The sequence below is a fragment of the Dermacentor silvarum genome, chromosome 3 (genome assembly GCF_013339745.2).
Source record: "Dermacentor silvarum isolate Dsil-2018 chromosome 3, BIME_Dsil_1.4, whole genome shotgun sequence".
NCBI classification, from domain to species: domain Eukaryota; kingdom Metazoa; phylum Arthropoda; class Arachnida; order Ixodida; family Ixodidae; genus Dermacentor; species Dermacentor silvarum.
In genome coordinates, this window is record NC_051156.1 from 110,647,275 (window position 1) to 110,667,495 (window position 20,221).

A 20,221-nucleotide genomic window follows, 5' to 3' on the forward strand; every position below is an offset into this window, starting at 1 on the left:
TTTCGAGATAATAATTTTCAAAGTGCCCGACGAAATGCATGGGTGTTCCAGTTAACTTTGGGCTTCAATGCATAAAACAGCGTTTTCCTCAAAAAGTTAACTGGAACGCCCATACATTTCGTCGGACACGTTAAAAATTAATATCTCGAAACTGGTTAAGTCCTGAGAATTCCTTCCAAGCGGATACGCCTTGCGAACTCAGCGGCTATAATTCGTAGATTAAAAGATGTGCCGTAAAATCATTAATTAAAAAGTTAACTAGCGTAATTATGGTAATTACTCAATTAGGCGTTTTGATTTTTCGTGGAAGTAATGGCCGCCTCATCGAGTAGTTCAGATCAAGGATTATAATTGTGCTATCTGCCACAGGCAATTTTTAAAGATTTGGTGCAGCTAAAATGAAACACCCTGTATAGGCCCAGTGTACTTCACAAAATACACCTTCATTCATTTTCCTGCGATGCTAGAAGTATGTATAGTACATGGAATATCCTGCAATCATCGTTTAGGCCATTTCTTCTAATAGATATGCTATGCCTGACAAAAAAAAATGTCACAGTTTCGCCCTAAGGGCGAAGCAATGAATGCGATAGCAACACAGCAATGTCATACGAAGTAAGGTGAGCGGCTTTGGTAGCAACAACACGCAGAACTGTTGTCGACGCCATCGGCGTTTTGCCCGCGTTAGCTCAAAATGCGTGCGGCGTTGGTGACTGTTGCTGGAGCCTCTCATATAAATAGGCACTTGGTGCCGCAGCTAAACGTCGCGTCCCTTCCTTCCCCCTCCCCCACGGCCTCTCGCGCGTCTGAAGAAGGCGCGTTTGCTCTACATATATGGTGATTGTAAAGGAGGAAAGAGACGCCTACTTCTGCAGCCCTTAAGGAAGCACGGCGCAGAACGCGCGTTTGTTCTCCGCCGTGCGTTCACTCCCCGTGAAAGAGCGCGTCCCTCGCGCCCTTTCACTCGCACATACAGCGTTCGGCGGCGCGCGGCCACGATTTCATCTCCATTGACGTCATACGGAACCTCACGGCGACGGCGACGGCGACGGCGACGGCGACGGCGACGCCGACGGCGACGGCGACGCCGACGGCAGAAATCTGCTTTTGAGTGTCCATATAATTGCTATCGCAATAAAAATTGCCCGCCAATCCACCCTGTGAAGGTGGTTGGAAACCACGGCCTTTAACCACGGCCTTTATTATTATTTACTTCACAATAATGTTGACTAATGCTTTATGATCGGTGTGATATACACTACTAGACTACCCCATAGTGGGGTAGTCTAGAAAATGAACTGAAGCAGTTACTAGGCTGGAATGGTTTCGAATGACGTCAACCCTCTTTCAAGCAGCTGCATAAGCTTCGCAACAGCTGCAATCTAATCTTACAGACCGCGCCGAGCCTGTTTCCGTTGTTTGCCCGCAGCCCTTATCATCCATCATGTTGGCTCATCACTTTGAAGCTTGTTTTTGAGGTTTTTCTTTCGAAAACGAGTGCTTAGTTGTACGCTGAATGCCTGAATTCAAGTAAGCTATACTGCTATAGCTGCAATTGTTAGCGGTTCGTTTTTTGCTTACAACGACGGACACGACAGAGCCCTTGGCTGGTAGAGGTACAAAGCTTCGCTTTAAAAAATAAAGAGGGCGCATTTACAGCAACACCTGCTACGTTCAGCACTTCTCCATGCTTGTCGATGAGTAGATGAAATACATCGTGCAGCTGACAAAGAAACTACAATGTGGCCGTCATGGCATGACCCTTCTTAGCAAAACCGCGCACTGAGGTATACAGCATGTTTCTTCTTTAATAATGTACAAATGGAAATGGTGCTGTAATTCTAAAATTACAATAGCCCTAATGGGTTTAGGAAATTGGAATAGCCATATTGAAAACGTCAGTGAAGCGATGTCACCACCAACGAAAACGTTTATTCAACATTACTAATCAACACAAAAAAATTTGGAAATGTGTGAATTACAAAGAAGTAAATGAACTTCACGCAAATATGATATACCAGTAAATGAGACTCCAAGTGCAGCATCATCCCTTTCTACCGTTGTTGATGAATCACAAAAGGAAAGTTTTAATGGGCTTAAACAAGAGCGGTTAAACCAGGCTGCATCTCCAATATCGGTAAGCAAACAATAGCTCAGTTTTCATCAGTGACGGAGGATCTCTATATGGACTTGTACTTCATCCCTGAAAATGTCTGCTCGCATATGCATGTATCATGATTCGAGATGGACAGAGGGAAATAATAATGGAGCAGGCTGGCAACTGCCACTGAGTGTGGCTCAACGCCTGCCTGCTCTTTTCGAAGCACGGGAAGAAAAAAGAAGTGGAAGATAGGAAGAAGGGAAATAAAGAGCAAGATCCAACGAGAACAATAATATTCTTAACATGCTTGCTCATGCGTGGAAAGTTTTGATTTTAAGGCAGGTATAGAACTCCACCAGCGGTACTAATCTAAAGTTGCACCATGAATACAACGAGAGCAGCTTCGCAGCCGTGGCACACTGCTACCGAGCAACATATTTCCACGTGTACGGGTTTTATTAGTCACTGCCTCTTCGGAATTCGGCCAGGTGGCGGCAGATGTTGGCAGATGGCAGGCGGCCTGCGGGTCGTACTTTGCCCATGTCTAGCCGACGCGGTAATGAATATGGCTCATGTACAAAAAACACTGTGACCTTCCCATTCTTCTTTCTCGTTTTTGCAGTATCTTCATTTTAAGATTCAAGACCCATGTGCACTGCACGTCTAGTAAGAGTCACTTTTGTAAAAGCAGCAGCAAGTGGTTTAGGCATGTTAATTTTTAACAGACTTGTGCAGAAATCTGGACAAGCATTTTTTGTCCTGTAAAATACAAGCGCAGTAAGGTCATAATGTCTTTGACAGGCTGTATTTATGTACCAAAAGCGATTGAAAAGTATTTATCCTCGGCGTGTCAAGTCAGCGCCCTTACTGTTCGCTTTGTCTTACAATCAATGAAATTAAAAGGAACAAAGACTTTCAAATTGTTATTTATTTAGCGTGACCAAGTAAACAAGACTTAAGCAGTGGATTATTCAACTACGGTCAAGACATAGCCATCACGACCAAAATGGCCGTGTGGAAAGCCAACTTCTTTTTCTTAGATTCGTCCTTATTTAACTATTTCGAATTGTTGTAATAAAATTAAAATGGGGGAGTGGGTGGAGTGGTTAATCATGTTGCACAAGTTAGAAACATTTCCAAGTGCAGGAATATCAGTGCATTTGTGTGGTATATTTTCTTCAGCCTGAATGAATATGCGGCACCATTTGAATAAGAAAACAGTGAAATCATGTCACAAAAGTGGAATTAGGTGCTCTGTCAGTTCATAGCAATGCACAAAAATTTTGTTCCCATTTGGTACTTCGACAACCTCTTGATGAAAGATATCTGGGAAAGACTGCACTGTAAAAAATTTCCGTCAATATACGGAGGATTTCCGTCATTACACGGAAAAATTGCAGTAAAAATACGGAAAATATCTCATTTTCAGAAATACAGCAAAATTTCCGTTAAAATACGGAAAGTGCTCCCCGTTTTAAGTTTTACGGACATTTTTCCGTAATAATACGGTGACTACACTGTTCTGTACGAAACAGACAGAATTCCGTATTTTTGTTACGCGATCATCCGTATTTTTGCAAGGAAAACTATACACGCTGTCTGTGTGAGCGCTTGTACCCACAAAGTTTCCTCTAAGAATATTTTATTGCAACGCAAATGGCGCCTGTGTTTGTACTGACGTTTATTTCCTGTCAGCACTGTATATATAGGGCATATAAGTTTTAGTGAACGAAGAGCGGTGGCCATACATGACAACGTAAACAAACCTGCGCCGTTAAGGTGCTGGTGCATTGGCAATTACATTGGTGCGCTATGCAACAATTGTGCGCACTCTAAATCAGTACCGAAACGCAGTATAATGACCACGATTGCGTTTACATTTAACAAGAAATGACCGCGAAGAGAACTGGTGGCCTATAAATCCAAGTGCTTCGGCTAGATGAAATTTTAGACTGAGAGAAAGAATTAACTCAGGAGTGGAAGGGTTTTACTGAACTGTACAGTATTTGGTTTGAATCATCCCATTGAATTTGCAAAATATCTCATCTCTGTCAACTTTCATTCATTGACACACCCCCATTACGCATAATCTGCACTGTTCAACTGTTGACAGTGTTGTCAATTCTTGCGGTAAGATGTAATCGCAAGCATTTATTCTTATTTATTTATTTAGATACCCTAAGGGCCCACAGGGGCATTACATAGGGGGTGGGGGGACATAAAGCAGAACACAATTTTCACAAATGAAGGAGCATCGCAGGTGGTAAATGCAGCACTTTGGGGTACAGCAAGTCGTGAAACATATTAACAAGGTAAATATTCTTACAAAATTCACACTCCACGAAGCAAGAACAAAATAGCGAAAGTGAATAAGTGCTCTGGGAGAGAAAAATGTTACTAAATGTGCTAGGATTGTAAATACGTTAGCAATGCTGAATGAAATAAAGAAGACTGTGTGTTATCGTGGCAATTCTGGAGGGTAAATCATTCCATTCTTTTATTGATAAGGTTAACGGCAAATTCTTGTACTTTTCCGTCCGGGCAAAGATAGGGTTAACTTTGTAGGCATGATCGATGCGATGTGAAGTATGAGGTGTCGGTAAAATATGTGTGACCGGGCAAATGATGCGTTGCTGTGGTACAGTGTGTGAAAAAAGCATAATCTGGCGAATTTTCTGCGCATTGCAAGTGGCGGCATGTTGAGTGTTTGCTTCAAAGATGAAACGCTTTGAAATCGGGAGTAGGATGACATGATGAATCGCGCTGCTTTATTCTGGACGGCTTCGAGTAGATTGGTAAGGGCGATCTGGTAGGGATGCCAAATGACTGATGCATATTCCAGGGAGGGACGTACGAAGAAAGTGTACGCTTGAAGCCTGATGTCCCTGTCGGCCAGATGCAAGCGTCGCTTCAGAAAGCCAAGTTTCTTCTGCGCTTTAGTTGTGATATATTTTATATGGTCAGTCCATGTTAAGCTAGCAATTTATGTAGACACCGAGGTATTTAACCGATGTAACCGAGTTTACTATGCTATTGTTTAATATATAAGTATTAGTTTGAGACTTTGGAACGGAAGTGAAGTTCAGGTGATTGGCCTTTTCTGTGTTAATTTGCATCTGCCTATTTGCAGCACCATTCCGTTAGTTTATTAAGGTCAGATTGCAGTGTTATAATGTCGTTAGGGCTAGCCATATATCTCTGTAAATCACACAACCATCGGCAAAAAGGCGAACTGTTGAAATAATATTTAATGCTATGTCATTAATATATATCATCATGTATCATTTAGCGCTTCATCTTGAAACAAGACCGGCGAGCGCACACTTTCATGTACGGAATTATGCTGTACAAAAACAGATGGACGCATTGTGAGTGAAGAACAGAAACGATGGATGGTTAGGCTGCTTGACTCTCGGCATGTTTGAATGAGCAAAGTTCCGAATTTGTCGCTGTGTGGTGTATGTTTGTGTGCTCGTCATGTGCCGTCATAGCGCGGGTATACTTGCGCGCAATGTGTTTCACTCGGCTACAAAACTTTGCACGCTGCGGCATCGAACAGGCACCAAGACGTGTGCAAACTACGGGAAGGTGATCGAAGATGAGGGATATAGCACTGTGTGAACTGTCAAAAGGAAAGAAAGAAAGAAAGAAAAAGAAAAAAAAACGCCCTGTCCCGAGTTGGCATAACGATTCAACCTTTATTTCTTTTTTAACCCAACATGCAACACCATTTATTACATGAGCTTTATCCATGGGTAAAAGTAATGGCACAACTTATTATTTCACCGTTCATTACATGCACCAGCCAGTCCAAATTAACACTATACTAGAGCTTATTGACGCATCACATTACACTCTAGCACGGCATTGCAACGCTCACCGGACTCTCGTCTAGTTGACTTCTCTGCCTTTTCTCTCCTTGCTTTCTCTATCTCTTTGTATACAATGTACTACCCTGTGGCAGAGAAAGCGATCTCCTCTTCCAGAGCTCAATTATTTGTCAAGCATTCATTTTACTCTTCGAACAACTACTGCATAAATGGGAAAACGAAACCGATTTTGTTTTGTTCTCTGCGCTCCCAGCACCAGGTGGAACCACGCGCGTCGCCTCCGATCTCGGAGGATGTAACAAGACGAGCGGTTAACGCAGCTGCATTGTGTAGCCAGCCGGCTTTTATCGTTTTATGTTGGACAGTTTGTTAGTTAACCGTAAATAAGTCTTGATTTGTACTCAAGAGTGGAGCAAGGCCCTAGGGAACAGAGATTGACGCATCGTGAGCGAAGAACAGACGCGATGGATGGTTAGGCTGCTTGACTCTCGGCTGTACGACTCTCGGCATGTTAGGACTGGCAAAGTTCCGAATTTGTCGCGGTGTGGTGTACGCTTCTGTGCTCGTCAAGTGCCGTCATAGCGCGGGGATGTTTGAACGGAATGTGTCCCTTCGTCTACAAAACTCTGCACGCTGCGGCATCGAAGAAGTCCTGTGTACGGGTGCACGTATGCGCTTGGATACGGGATAGCCTGCCCTCAACGGATGTTCAACAGTGTACGCACGCTGCGCGTACGCGTACGTATGAGGTAAGCCCGTTGTAATTCTATTTGTTCGGTTTGCATAGCGTAGCTGTTTAGATGATGTGTGGTAAGCTGGCGTCGCGAACAGAACTATTTTTTTTTTCAAAAGGCCAGTAAACAGCGTCATAGGGCAAAAATGGCACGTGAATGGGAAAAAGGATCACATATAATTTCACATCGATCTCCATGGTAGCGCGATCGAAATTTTTCGTGTGGCGCGTATAACCTATTGCTCATGCGCGTTAAAAACTTAGAATAAGAGTGCATTCAGTTGCGCACATAATTTGTATTGACGCTTGTACTGGCACTATACGTGCGATAGTTGCCTCCTTGCTTGCATGCATTTTCATTGTAGTTACCAAAAAAAAAATTGTTAGCTCTGCTGTGTCTCTCCTTGGTGCAACTGCTTGGCCGGTATTTTGTAGCGACTGCCTTTAAAGTAATAATGCCGTTTCGCGCTTATCGCGCTTTGTCAGTGGTCAGAGCGACGGTCCGCTCACGATATCAACGTTGATAACGCGAGCGGACCGTCGCTCTGACCACTGACAAAGCGCGATAAGCGCGAAAAGGCATTATTACTTTAAAGGCATCGCTACAAAATACCGGCCCTTGTGGTGCAGCAAGACGTTTTGCTTCTAATGATGTCTGGGCAGTCCAAGCGTTCGTGTCGTATAGCTAGCTGTAAATGTATCAGTTGCAAAAAAATTGTACATGCCAGAGAAGCAAATGCAATCAACATAGACTGTATTTTATAAATACTTCAGTTGTAACTGCTTAAGCAGAAAGTAGATATGCATGAAAATCAGATGATTGTGCTGATGCTTAGCAAGAACAAGGTAACATAACATTACTGATTCAATATTTTCTTTTACTGAAAGACTAGTTGCTGGTGTCCTGCTGGAGCTGAGAAGAGATCTGCTGCCTGCCATGACGCCATGTCTCTCAAGTTACTGCAATATTGTTGCCTTCAAAGTGAGTGGATTTGTTTCTCTCAGCATTTTACTACCAACCTGCATCATGGCGATCCACTTAGCTGTGTAGGTGATCACTGTTAGTGACATTGGAGTGCTGGTGGACAAGCACCCTTTGAATGTTACAACACGCAGCTGTGGCAATATGTGAAGGTGTTAATATACGGAGTGTCCCAACTATGATGCATAAATATTTTTAAAATAAAGATGCCACGTAGCTGGACAAAACCAAGTTATTATTACGTTTGCCATTGCTTGGAGATACTGAGAATATTCTTTGCATTCCGCCTAATTAGATCATTAGTCTTAATTAATCAACCTCTCAATTACTCTAATCAGATGAAAAGTGTAAATGAGGAAATTGTAGAACACCATGAACAACTCCCGATACAGCATCCTGTTGTGCAAGAAGTGCTACATAAAAGTGTTCTTCCGAGCGGGAAAGAAGCTCGCGAATACACATAAAATTGCCGCACGAATGGCCGCTCGAGGCTCTTTGCGTGTATTCGTGGCTTTCTTTCACGCTCGGATAAACTTTCATGTAGCACGTATTTCATGTAATTATAATATTTGAGAAGTTGATTAAATAATTTACACTTAATTATGCAATTAGGCAGAATGCAAAAAAAGTATCTCCAGGTGATGGCAAACGTTACCTTGGTTGTGTCCAGATACGTAGCATTTGCATACTTCCAAACCTTTGTGTGTAATAGTTGGGACGCCCCGTATAAGCCAGATTTGTTTCTCCAAGTTAATATATTGATGACATTCGATTGTGGTCTAGCAGGCAAAAATGCTAAACAGGAAGAAATAATTTTAATTTGCTCTTGGTAGGTTGTTGAAGCAAATCAACCAAGTTGTTACACATGAAATGCGGCATTTGTAGGTGTGTTCTGCAACACTGCAGCCCTAAATAACTTTTGAGTAAAGTGCTACTACTATAATTTCTCTAAAGCATGCAGCAAGGTTCAGCGTTCCAGGAGGCTGGCATCAAGAGAGATCTATTTATATGAATTTCATATGTGAAAATGAGGTGTTCTTGTTTGGATGACTGTATAAACTTATGCTTTAATTCCAGTCTTGCATGAGGCAGACTTGGACGGGAAAATTGATTTCTTATGGGCGATGTGGTACAAATGAATGGGGTAATGCTTGTATGCATACACATTACATCCCTATTGCTTAGCCAAGTGGTGCCCCTGCATGTTAAAATCATGAAAATTTATTCTATGTAAAACAAGCCATGCTGCTTGCCGATTTATGCAAATATAAGGCAACTTTTCTAGGAATGTTTCTGGCCTTGTAATGTACTTCACGTTATATTCTGTAAGACTATAAAGCAGATTGTTCTTCTGTACATTTTCTGGAACTTTAAACTGCGGCAATCTAAACCACTTGGCAACAATGCTGTGATCGCTACCGCGTGTGGAGCCGTGTTCAAACACACATGAGCAAACGCAGCTTTGCCTTGTTCAATTGTGTCGCGGGCACTTCTGAAGCGCTGCCTATTTAGTAAATAATCTTGGTGGCATGGAAGCGCCATCTGCTTCTATGCATTGCTTTGTTTTCTTGTGGCATCACGTCACATTATAATCTTAATATCATTTTTTTTCGTTTTCTGAGAGTCTCATATTGCCCCCCCTCATCATGCTGTAATTGTGGTTGCGTTATTTATGTGCAAATATTTATGTATAGATGACCACTGCTCCAAGTTCCATTTTATCGCAAAGTAAGCTACGAGTACCCAAAGAATTATGTATAGCAAAATACCAAAGTCAAATTGCCGAACACAACCAAGCAGACTCAGTGCACAGTCTCTCACCAGATTGCATTGGTCATGCAAAGGTGCACAGCATACCTCTTTATTACTTGCTGAAGAAGCTGTGAGAAATGTGAATATTTATGTAGCTTCAATTAAGTGCTATCAGCCATTAATTACTTCTGCCCTCGGCAAATGTGGACTATTATCACGGAATTTCTTTTTCTAACTCATTTTGCTTATTATAGAGGGATTACTGCCTGTGTTCATAGGAAATAAATCATGTGGGCAATCAAACGCCAAGAATGTATAAACTTGGAACATTGATTGTGCAGTTTGATGGTTCAGAATAAGTAGAAATACAGCATAAAAACTTTTACTTGAAACAACACTAGAGCATACAGTAACCATACTTGCCTGCTGTAGCCCCTGTGCCAAGTAAATTTCAATTCTGCTTCTTGCATCCTATCAGAGCGCTTGTAACATGTTTCACATTTCTATCAGCCAACTAACCTGTCTTGTAACAGTAAAAATGTGCCAACTATATTTTTTAACAACATGCTAGAATATGCAGGCAGTTCGCTTAGAAAACTAAAGCCTTAGAATCAATACAGTGATGCGACTTTCGGTTCGCATGTCACAGGTTGAGAAAAGTAAGGTGGGAGCTGTTTCCAATGTTCCGACTAGAAAGCAAAGCTAGTATAAAAGGTTGCACACCACTGAGCTCTACTATAGAGGGCTGGATAGCGCATTGAGCGCCTTCGACGGAAGCCAACCTTGTCCCAGAAGTTGGTACTTCACGGCTTTGCTGTGGCATTTCACCTGCACAGGAGTGCGGCATTTCTTCTGCTATAATGCTTGCCCTTTGTGCCATAAGCTACCGAAGCAGTCCAGAGAAGTATTTCGAGAAGACGTCTAGAATTTTCCATCACAGCACTGACAGCATCGCTAACATGAGTGGCACGTGCTGAAAACACTTGTGAATCAGAAAATGCTTTCTGTAAGAAAAACTTATCACGTACGGGTTCAGAACGTCGTAAAAGCTCTCACCAGACATGTGGAGACATCGCCTAGATGTGGAAAACCACAAAGAAAAATTTTTATGGCAGCAATATTATGCGACGGCACACACTAGTAAGTGCAGCGTATGCCCTACTTTTGGGACAAGCCGCTGCACGACACTGCATTTCCGCTGGCTTCATCTACGCCTGGCTCTGTGGGCAGCGAAGCAGCATCCAGCAAAACATAGTAGAGATCAGTGGTGCACATAGTATTTTAAGTCCCCTTTCTCGACGCCAGCTGAACACACGGTAACTATTTCCAAAGCAGAAAAACTAAGGGCAAGGGCTCTGTACACATTGCATCGTAAAGTGGCTGATGCTTGGGCAAAGCAAATACTGTGCATGGTAGATATGTATGAGGCAAGCTAGGAGTCAAAAAGCCTGCTGGATACTAGCAAATGACCAACATATTGTTGCATGTTGAAATTCTTTTTTTATTCCTCATCACTCATTTGTGTAGGGGAGACGGCTCTCACAACTGGAGAAGCCTGGGAAGCATGCAGTACTCCACAAAACCGGTTTCAACGTAAAATGTGTCTGCATCTCATAATTTCATGGCTGCAAGAGTGAGTCCACTGGTAAACACATCAGAGTGTTCATGATGTCATGCATTATCCACTTTATCTGCACGTCATACCTATCTTGAGAAAGCTGATATTGCCTTTAGAGAAATTTTAGATGTGAGCTTGCATTTCAGAACGCACAAGCTTAACACATACAACACCAGAACAATTTGTTGAGAATTTTGGATCAGGAATCTTCGAAGCACGATTTGTTTAGTGGTGTTAAGATTCTGCTTAAGGTTGTTGATTGTTACATTCATATAGTGTTCAAGCATTGCTGTAACAACATTCTTCGCTTGGAGTACATAGTAAGGGTGTACTCCACATGAGCTGGTGGCATTTTGCTCCATATTCAAAAACTGGTTTCTTCTTCAGTTGAGATTTTCAAGTTTGCATTCTTTATTAGCTGTTGTATGTAACCTATCCTAAACGTTTGAATAGTGAACACAACGTGACCTTTTTGATTGATTTTGTGGATTGTACACCCTTGCTGCAAACAATTTGATTTGATAACTGTTTCCACCTTAATGAAAAATAATTGCTTGAAGCAGCCATAGCCACCAATAATACTAGCATGACACGATTACGAAAATTGGGATATTGTACTTTGATTTATAATGTTTTTAAACATATGGAGCTCTGCCTGTGGTGTAAATGGGTTCCTGATATCCATTCGTGATGCAAGAATTTCGTGATGCAAGTATTTGAAGAATAAACTGAAGCAAGAATATTTACTTACTTTTCAAGAGAAGCTCATGGCAATTTCCTCATGAAAAGTAAAATAACTAGAAATAAGTTTACTGAGCTGAGAAGAGTGCTACAAATGTCTCATTCAAATAGTGCCATATACAGAAGCTACAACAAATGTTTACTATTTTGGTTGCATTTGTATATATGGTCTTGTCACGTGTTGCAAGCTGTATTCAGAATGGCCACAGCTCAGTCATGATTGTGGTATTGTGCAATGAAGTACAGCTGGCATCACCCGGAAAGTGTCGCAAAGTTACAAATACAACTTAAATGGGTTCTTTTAGGAAAAAAGACTTAGCTCAGAAAATTATCCTTTTTTATGCAGCCTGTCGAGACAAGGTTTCTTTACATGGCCATGGCGCTCAAGGAAGAAACCGAGACTGCAGACTGCCAACGTTCATTCCTGTTCCGGCAAAGACGGGCCAGCAGTAACCAGCAGGGTTTTACAAAGTGAACTCATCACAGCTTGAGCCACTCCATGCCACAAGCAGTTGCTCCTCGAGCCACCGTGCAAAGGTTCCTTGGGGCACAAGTCCAACTCAGCGCCACCACCTTTCTTCTGCAGTTTTTCTACCTACTTAGCTAACCAGGTGGGTCAGAGGTGGCAGAGGGAAAGGGAATCGCAGCTTTAAGCATAGAACCTGCTCAAGCCTAATGCAGTTTGAGAGTGAACAGTGAACGAGAAATAGGTAGAGAGAAATAGGACACCTCTTCTCCCTCAGAGAATTTGGCAGTGAAAAAAACAGCTTATGATGGCTTGAATATTGGTCGGAATAATTTTGCATAGGTAGGATAATGACTATGAATGTTTCTGGCAAAGGTAGTGGTAGTAGGCTGAATATTCATGGAGTTTAGATATAGATTAGAAAATAGATTTCATTCCACTACCAGAATTTTAAATCATCCCAATAATTCTTTTAATTGACGGTTTATGCGTGTTGAGCGACAATGCTTCTTGATGCCTGCTTCTTGCTGAGATCATTCTTATGCTACATAATTCACCTGTTCAAGTTCCATGTTTCTCCCGTACAAGCAAATTTACATTCATCACAAGAAAACTTATAGATGATTTCCAGAAACTTGCTGATTAAATGAGAGAGCAGCATGCACCCCAGGCTTTCTTAGATATGCGTTCAAGAGCCTCAGATCTCGTGAATGTTAGACATACTCCTGCTGAGCAAGTTCTTGGTATCATCTACAAGGTCATTTCAGAATATGAGTTTGCTTAAGTTGGAGAAACAGTCAATCGGAGACATGTCAAGCGATATCGCTGTCGATGCATCTACATTCCAACTGAAATAAAAGTAAATATAGCACCAAACGCAAGAATTATTGGGATGATACCATTCTTGCAGCGGAATGAAATCCTTCTAATCTAAATATGCAACCCATAATAATTCAGACTACTAAATACTTCCAAAGGGGTTGCGTCGTGAATTATGCATGTTGTATTCCGTATTTTCTTACTATAAGACCCAACGATGCTTAAACAGCAGAGAAAACATTAAGAGCTGAGTACTTAATACTTTATACTGCTCCATAAATCAGTTTCCCTGCCAACCTCAGCATCCCGCGCTAATAATGTTTGGGAGAATGTGTGAAACAAGGCACCTGACGCATAGGGTAGTGCTGTTCACTTTGTTTGGGAATGAAGGTCATACTGTACATGCATGTGATAGCCATACGTATCATTACCTTTAAAAAAAGGAAGCAAAACTGCGAGTCGGCCTAAGTGGAACAGATTCATTTAAAAAAATGTTTTGTGCATAAACAAACAAGGACGAAGAAAAGGAGCAACACAAGCACGATCGCGTTCTAACAACTGGTTTTATTTTCGAAGAACCATTTACTTAAGAACCCACAGATCTGTGCTATCCAGTCAACAGAACACATCAATAGCGTATATAACAACACTTGTGATAAAAATGTCACGGATAAGCTCGACCCGGTCAACATAAAAACAGCAATGTGCATAAAACAAGCACTTAAGATGAAAAGACAGGAGCGAATCTAGCAGTGAAACAGAAGGATGACTGATGCATTTTTCCTTTAGTTTTGCAATCCAGTGCGCTTCCACAATTTCTCTCACGATTTGATTTCGATGCCTAAACAATATGCCGGTGCTTCTAAGTCAAGGTGAGCACGCATGTTCTTGACAAAGCATAGCCAAATGTTTACTAGGGACACCTTAAAGACTGGACAAGTGTTCCTTTAGTCTTGTGTTAATGCATCTTGCAGTCTGCACTACGTACACATGACCACATGTCATAGGAACCTGATACACAACTTTCTTCGCGCAATGAAGAAATTGGTTCTCACGCGGATTTTTAATACTGCATTCTTTCTTTGCATCACCCTTACTTTCGAACTCACTTTTTATCCTAGAACACACACTACCTCTTGTTTTTAGCCGAAAGCACCACTTTTACTTCGTAACTCCCAGCCACCTTTTTAAGTCTCTGTGAAAGGCCATGCACATAAGGAATCACTGAAACCTTGGAAGCTAATTATTTCTGCCTTTGATTTTTTGTGCGTAGTTCTTTATTCTGTTTAAGTTTTTCATTAGTCTAGCACATGACGCCAGCATCACAGCGAGCAGGTACCCGGCCTCTCTCAACCGACCAACTTGCTCAAGAAAGGCAATGTTTACTGTGCGATAACATGACTTCAACAATGCTGACCGGCAACATGAAATGTCTATGCCATTCTTCACAAACCTGGAATGGTTTGAGGCATAGTTCATTAGCGGTTTTCCAGCTCGGGGCGTGAATGACCAACACACATGTTCTGGTAGAATTTCTAACTTGACATAAAGGAACTGTAGCTTGTCATCTACCGGTACTTTCGAAGTAAAAGTCAAGCCTTCACTAGTAGTAGACGCCTTTGACTCTCTAGGCAAGGGCTTAAATTTTACTTTGCAAGTACTAGTAGATAAGAAGCTACAGTTTCTTGATAACAAGCTACATCAACTATGCCTCAAGAAATTCCAGGCTTGTAAAGAATGGCACAGTGAGTTCATGTTGCCAGTCAGCATTGTTGAAGTCATGTTACCGCACTGTAAACATTGCCTTTCTTGAGCAAGTTGATCAATTGAGAGAGGCCGGGTGCCTGCTCGCTGTGATGCTGGCGTCATGCGCTAGACTAATGAAAAAACTTAAACAGGATAAAGAACTATGCACAAAAAATCAAAGGCAGAAAGAATTAGCTTCCAAGGTTTCAGTGATTCCATATGTGCATGGCCTTTCACACAGACTTAAAAAGGTGGCTGGGAGTTACGAAGTAAAAGTGGTGTTTTCGGCTAAAAACAAAAGAGGTAATGTGTGTTCTAGAGAAAAAAGTAAGTTCGAAAGTAAGGGTGCTGCAAAGAAAGAATGTAGTATTAAACATCCGCATAAGAACCAATTTCTTGATTGTGCGAAGAATGTTGAGTATCAGGTTCCTATGACATGTGGTCATGTGTACGTAGGGCAGACTGCTAGATGCATTAACACAAGACTAACGGAACACTTGTCCAGTCTGAAAGATGGCCCTAGTAAGCATTTGGCCATGCATTGTCAAGAACATGCGTGCTCACCTTTCTTAGAAGCACCGGCACATTGTTTAGGCAACTAAATCAAACCGTGAGAGAAATTGTGGAAGTGCACTGGATTGCAAAACTAAAGTAAAAATGCATCAGTCATCCTTCTGTTTCATTGCTAGATAAAGAGAATTCGCTCCTGTCATCTTATCTTTAACATAGTTTCATCTTAAGTGCTCGTTTTATGTGCATTGCTGTTTTTATGTTGATGGGGTTGCGCTGATCCGTGGCATTTTTATCACACGTGTTGTTATATGCGCTATTGATGTGTCCTGTTGATTGGATTGAGCAGATCTGTGGGTTCTTAAGCAAATGGTTCTTCGTCCTTGTTTGTTTGCGTGCAGAAAATTTTTTTAATAAAAAGAGTTTCAAAACTGCAAGGAGGTGTTTACTGTGTGCAGTTTAACAAAAGAAAAAAGCTTCACAGCTGTTACTAAATGCACTCTCCAGCGCTCTACACTATGCAGCTGTACTAGTTTACACAGAATACACTTCACCTCTCGTCACGGCCCAGGTGGCTATTCAGGTTTTTCAAAGGTGTTTCATTGTATGGGACGGCACATAGAGCATCACTTATTTGCAAGATATTGCATTCCAATTCTGTCATATGAGATAAATTCATTAGAGAGTTTTAAATTGCCCTAAATGTATTACACCTGTGGACCAGTACACTGGTAGTAGCTTGCAGTAACTATAGCTTGTGGAAATATAATTGCAACTGCCATGTTATGTGTACCTGCTAGTGCACAGGCATCGGCCACAGCAATCTTTAGGGTACACTAGTTTCTTCTATTTTGGAGTACGCATCCTCCACCAGATTAAAATGTGAAGTGGATTGTCATTTGCGGCGTATACTCCTGCCTAAATTTCATAACCATTGCTCCTCATCTGCTCTACAGATCATTGTTGGTACAACTGCAAAAGCAGGGTGCCTGTTTACAGCACCTGTAGAGAGCAAAGTCTGCGAATCTTGAATGAATAATCAAATAATTTTAGTATTCTTCAGCAAGGTTAACACTTTGTGCCTTTCCACTGTGGTGTTTTTCAAATTCTAAGGTTGGCACATGTGCACAAGGTTTGACTACAGGATGTCATTTTGCAGGAAAAAGTGTATTTGCGTGTGATGTTCTGCTGCACAGAATGTCACGAGTTTTCTTATGTGTCGGTAACCATCTCTGAAACTGCTCCTTTCGGAGTTGGAAGGCAACATTAATACGAAGCACATTTAATGTTCGAAAAAAAGGATGTGCCCTCTGATCCCCTTATTTTCGATGGGGGCGAAATGCGAAAACACCCGTGTACTTAGATTTAGGTTCACGTTAAAGAATCCCAGGTGGTCCAAATTTCCGGAATCCCCCACTATGGCGTGCCTCATAATCAGATGGTGATTTTGGCACGTAAAACCCCATAATTTAATTTTTTATCTCCTTATTCTCCTCACTTGATGCCTAGTGTTCTAATAGCATGATCGACACGATGAGCATCAATGTGATGTGTAATTATTGTGTATTGGGGGCCAGGGTACATTCATTTTAGCAGCTATTTCGGTTGATTTGAATCAGTATTGTAGAATGCTGTTTGCTTCTTTTACTCATTGTTACCAAATATCACTTTTGACTGCGGCAACAAGTATAATGTTGTTTGCTAGCACTCCTGCCAACCGATATAACTTGAAGGCATCTGTGATAAAAAAAACAGCTAATGATTTCCCAAGAGCTAAGGTCCAGTGAGACCAATAAATTTTAAGCTAATACCTGTGGATGGTACTGCTGAATGAATGCCCATCCAGTAGGACTGTCCATACCATTTTCTTCCATAAAATTACATTGAAGATTTGAACAGAATCTGAATGTAGACTTGTCTGCAACACATTGTGACCCATTTCCTTATCCAAGTAATACAGCTTCAGCAGGAAGACTGAAACTTCAAGTCGTCAGTAGTGGCATGAACATACAGTAAACAGTGCTAAACTTTTCTCTATCTTGCACCTTGTTATCATTTCCCGTCCCATTTTTTTCACAGGCTGTTCTTTACTATTTATGGTCATACCCAGTTTAATTTGGTGTCCTTACTTATTTAATGTTTGACCAATATCTTTTTTTCTTTATTGGATCTTGATGAAATGTTTATTGATAACGTACCTTCATTTGCCATTTCCACTGATCTTAACCAGACACACAGACACATCATGTTATTTTGCCTAATTCTTCATTGCTTTTTTTGCCAAATGTCCAAACAGTTTATTTTAATTCCTATGTTGATTTCTGGGAAGAATAGGTCTACTAGGTTTACAGATCGTTTTCTGTTTAGGTCATCCCTACTCATTGTAACAACTTACAGCAGTGCCCCTACACACTCCATCACAATCACGGCGAAACACACCCTTCCTACCTTTATTTTAACACTTTGGTTTCTCTTGACCTACTATATGCACCAGATGAGGGTAGGGGCGAGTGAGCTATGCACATCCAAAACCGCTGCCAAGGAAAACAGTTGCTGCCCTGATGACACGTATCTGTCGAAATGTTCGCTACAGCAACATCCCTTGTTCTGACAATGTTGAACCACGTTCATGGTTTTTTAATACTTCAGTTACCGCTTTGTTGTGTTCTGTGATTGTCTTTTGTTGCCACTTCGTTTAGGATGGAAATTCACCAATATTATTTGTTTCTCCTAACAGCAGCAAGTTTATCCTTGCAAGGCATGTGGGAACAGCTTTCACCAGGAAACAGTGCAAGACGAGTGGTCGAAGAAAATAAAATTGCTTCTGTGATCTAAAGTACTTGACGAATAAAATTTTGCACTTATTTGTATATATGTCGTGCAATTCATTCATATCACAAAAGGCAAAGTGTTTGATCTTTTGAGCTATTTCAATGTGTTGGCCAGACAGTTTTCTCCATAGCTACCTGCTGCTTCTGCGATGAGCTGCATTCATGACATTTTCATTAAAGGATATGTACTATCGGGGACAAAAGTGCCCAGGACGTGCGAGTGTCGACCAAATTGCATCTCTGCACTATCAGCCGCTATCATCTGCGTTGCAGACCACTTTCCGAATGCAAATGTTAGCGTGGCTGATCCCAGCAGAAAGTGCACCAATAAAATTCGGTCGACATTCGCACATTTTGGGCACTTCTGTCCCCGATAATACATTCTCTAAACAATCAATATGCTCTGTAAAACGTAATACAGGAAACACCTGTATTTTAACGATTGGACCGTATAGTACAGATTTAGCATACGGAGCCTTTTTATTTCTGAGTACGGAAACACCTGTATGTTAACGGTTGGACCGTATAGTACAGATTTAGCATACAGAGTCTTTCGTTTTCTGGATACGGAAACACCTGTATTTTAACGGTTGGACCGTATAGTACAAATTCAGCATACGGAGCCTTTCGTTTCCTGGATACGAAAACACCTGTATTTTAACGGTTGGACCGTATACTACAGATTCAACATACAGCGCCTTCCGTTTTCTGAATACGGAAAGCACCTGTACATTAACGGTCGAACCATATGATTCAGCATACAGAGTCTTCCGTTTTCTGAATATGTAAGCACTCGTATTTTGTAATACGGTGTCTATTTTTACGGTTGTCCGTTCTACGGAAATGACCGTTCTTTACTTACGGAAAGTGTTCGGTCACAAATTACCAGCAGATTTGCCGTAAAACCAAAGCAATTTTTTTACAGTGTACTTACTGCTGCATGAATATCCTTTTCATTGATTTATTGGGTCTTTTTTGAGAAAAAAAGAAAACATTGCGCAGCGACCATCGACGATGATTCTCAATGTATAAACGAATAGCCGGAACAAATGAACGCACGAGCAAGGGCGAATGAGGGAACGAAAGAGTGAGAAAGAGGTCGAATGAGAGCGAGAGCCAACTAGAGAGAGTGAGTGATAATAAGTGAGATTGAGCGAGAGAGAGAGAGGTAGCGAGAGAAAGTGAATGTTCGTTTCTCTTTTAGAGTCCGACCACCGAGGTACCTTTCACCGACCTGCCCTGAAAACGGCCAAATAAGCCAAAGAAAGCTGTTCGCTTTGAAAATTATAAATGCCACGGGCTGTGGGAATCGGTTTTAGTGAAGCTCTGATTGGTGTTTGAGGAGAACGCTGGTCTTGCTTAGCGATTATTTGCAAGGATAGAGCACATGACCAAGTTGGACGCACTTTCACCGCTCAACAAAAGTTGTGGCACCAGAACATACGGATCCCACGCACGACGAGGACGTATTGGCCAACGATGCAATGACGACGGCGTAGTGACGCCATGAGGGCACTGGAAGGACGACAATACACCCAGTGAAAGTGTTTATACCTAAAAAGGTGTAAAAAGGGTGTGTTCACGTTTTCGCACCCTTTCACACACCCTCTTGCATTATTTTGCAATACTACACCCTTTAAGAAGGGTAGTTACATAGCTAGCACCCTGTTATTGGCACCAAGGGCGTTTCTTTATGCTTCTGTAAATGGGGTGTAAATGAATTCAGGGTGTTTCACTTAGTTTGGGCCTAACTTTAAAAATATACTACTTAGCTGAAGAGACCCAAGGTAACGCTGTTTGCCGTCGCTTCGGGATACTGAGATTATTTTTTGCATTACGCCTAACTAGAGTATTAATTAATTAATCAACTTAATTACCATGATTGGATGAAAAGTGCCATTTAGAAAATTGCAGAGCAACATGAAAAGCTCCCGATACAGCCTTCTGTTGCTCAATACGTGCTACAAGAAAGTGGCAGTGGTTTATTTCTGGTTAAACCTAGTCGAGCAGCGATACCTACGGACCCCCGGCTCCGCTTCGGCTTCGTTTGTAGTTAGACATGTTATTAAACTTAGTGGCTTCCCACTATATT

The 20,221-nt window shown here is 41.5% G+C and overlaps 1 long non-coding RNA gene across 1 annotated transcript; it reads left to right on the plus strand.

Annotated features, from left to right (window-relative positions):
* The first annotated feature begins 6,283 nt into the window (after nucleotides 1-6,283).
* LOC125943938 (uncharacterized) lies at nucleotides 6,284-19,022 on the plus strand. The gene is made up of 4 exons (XR_007466004.1): nucleotides 6,284-6,680; nucleotides 7,553-7,646; nucleotides 12,104-12,368; nucleotides 18,036-19,022. It is a non-coding gene; the product is annotated as an uncharacterized LOC125943938 (long non-coding RNA).
* Nucleotides 19,023-20,221: the final 1,199 nt, after the last annotated feature.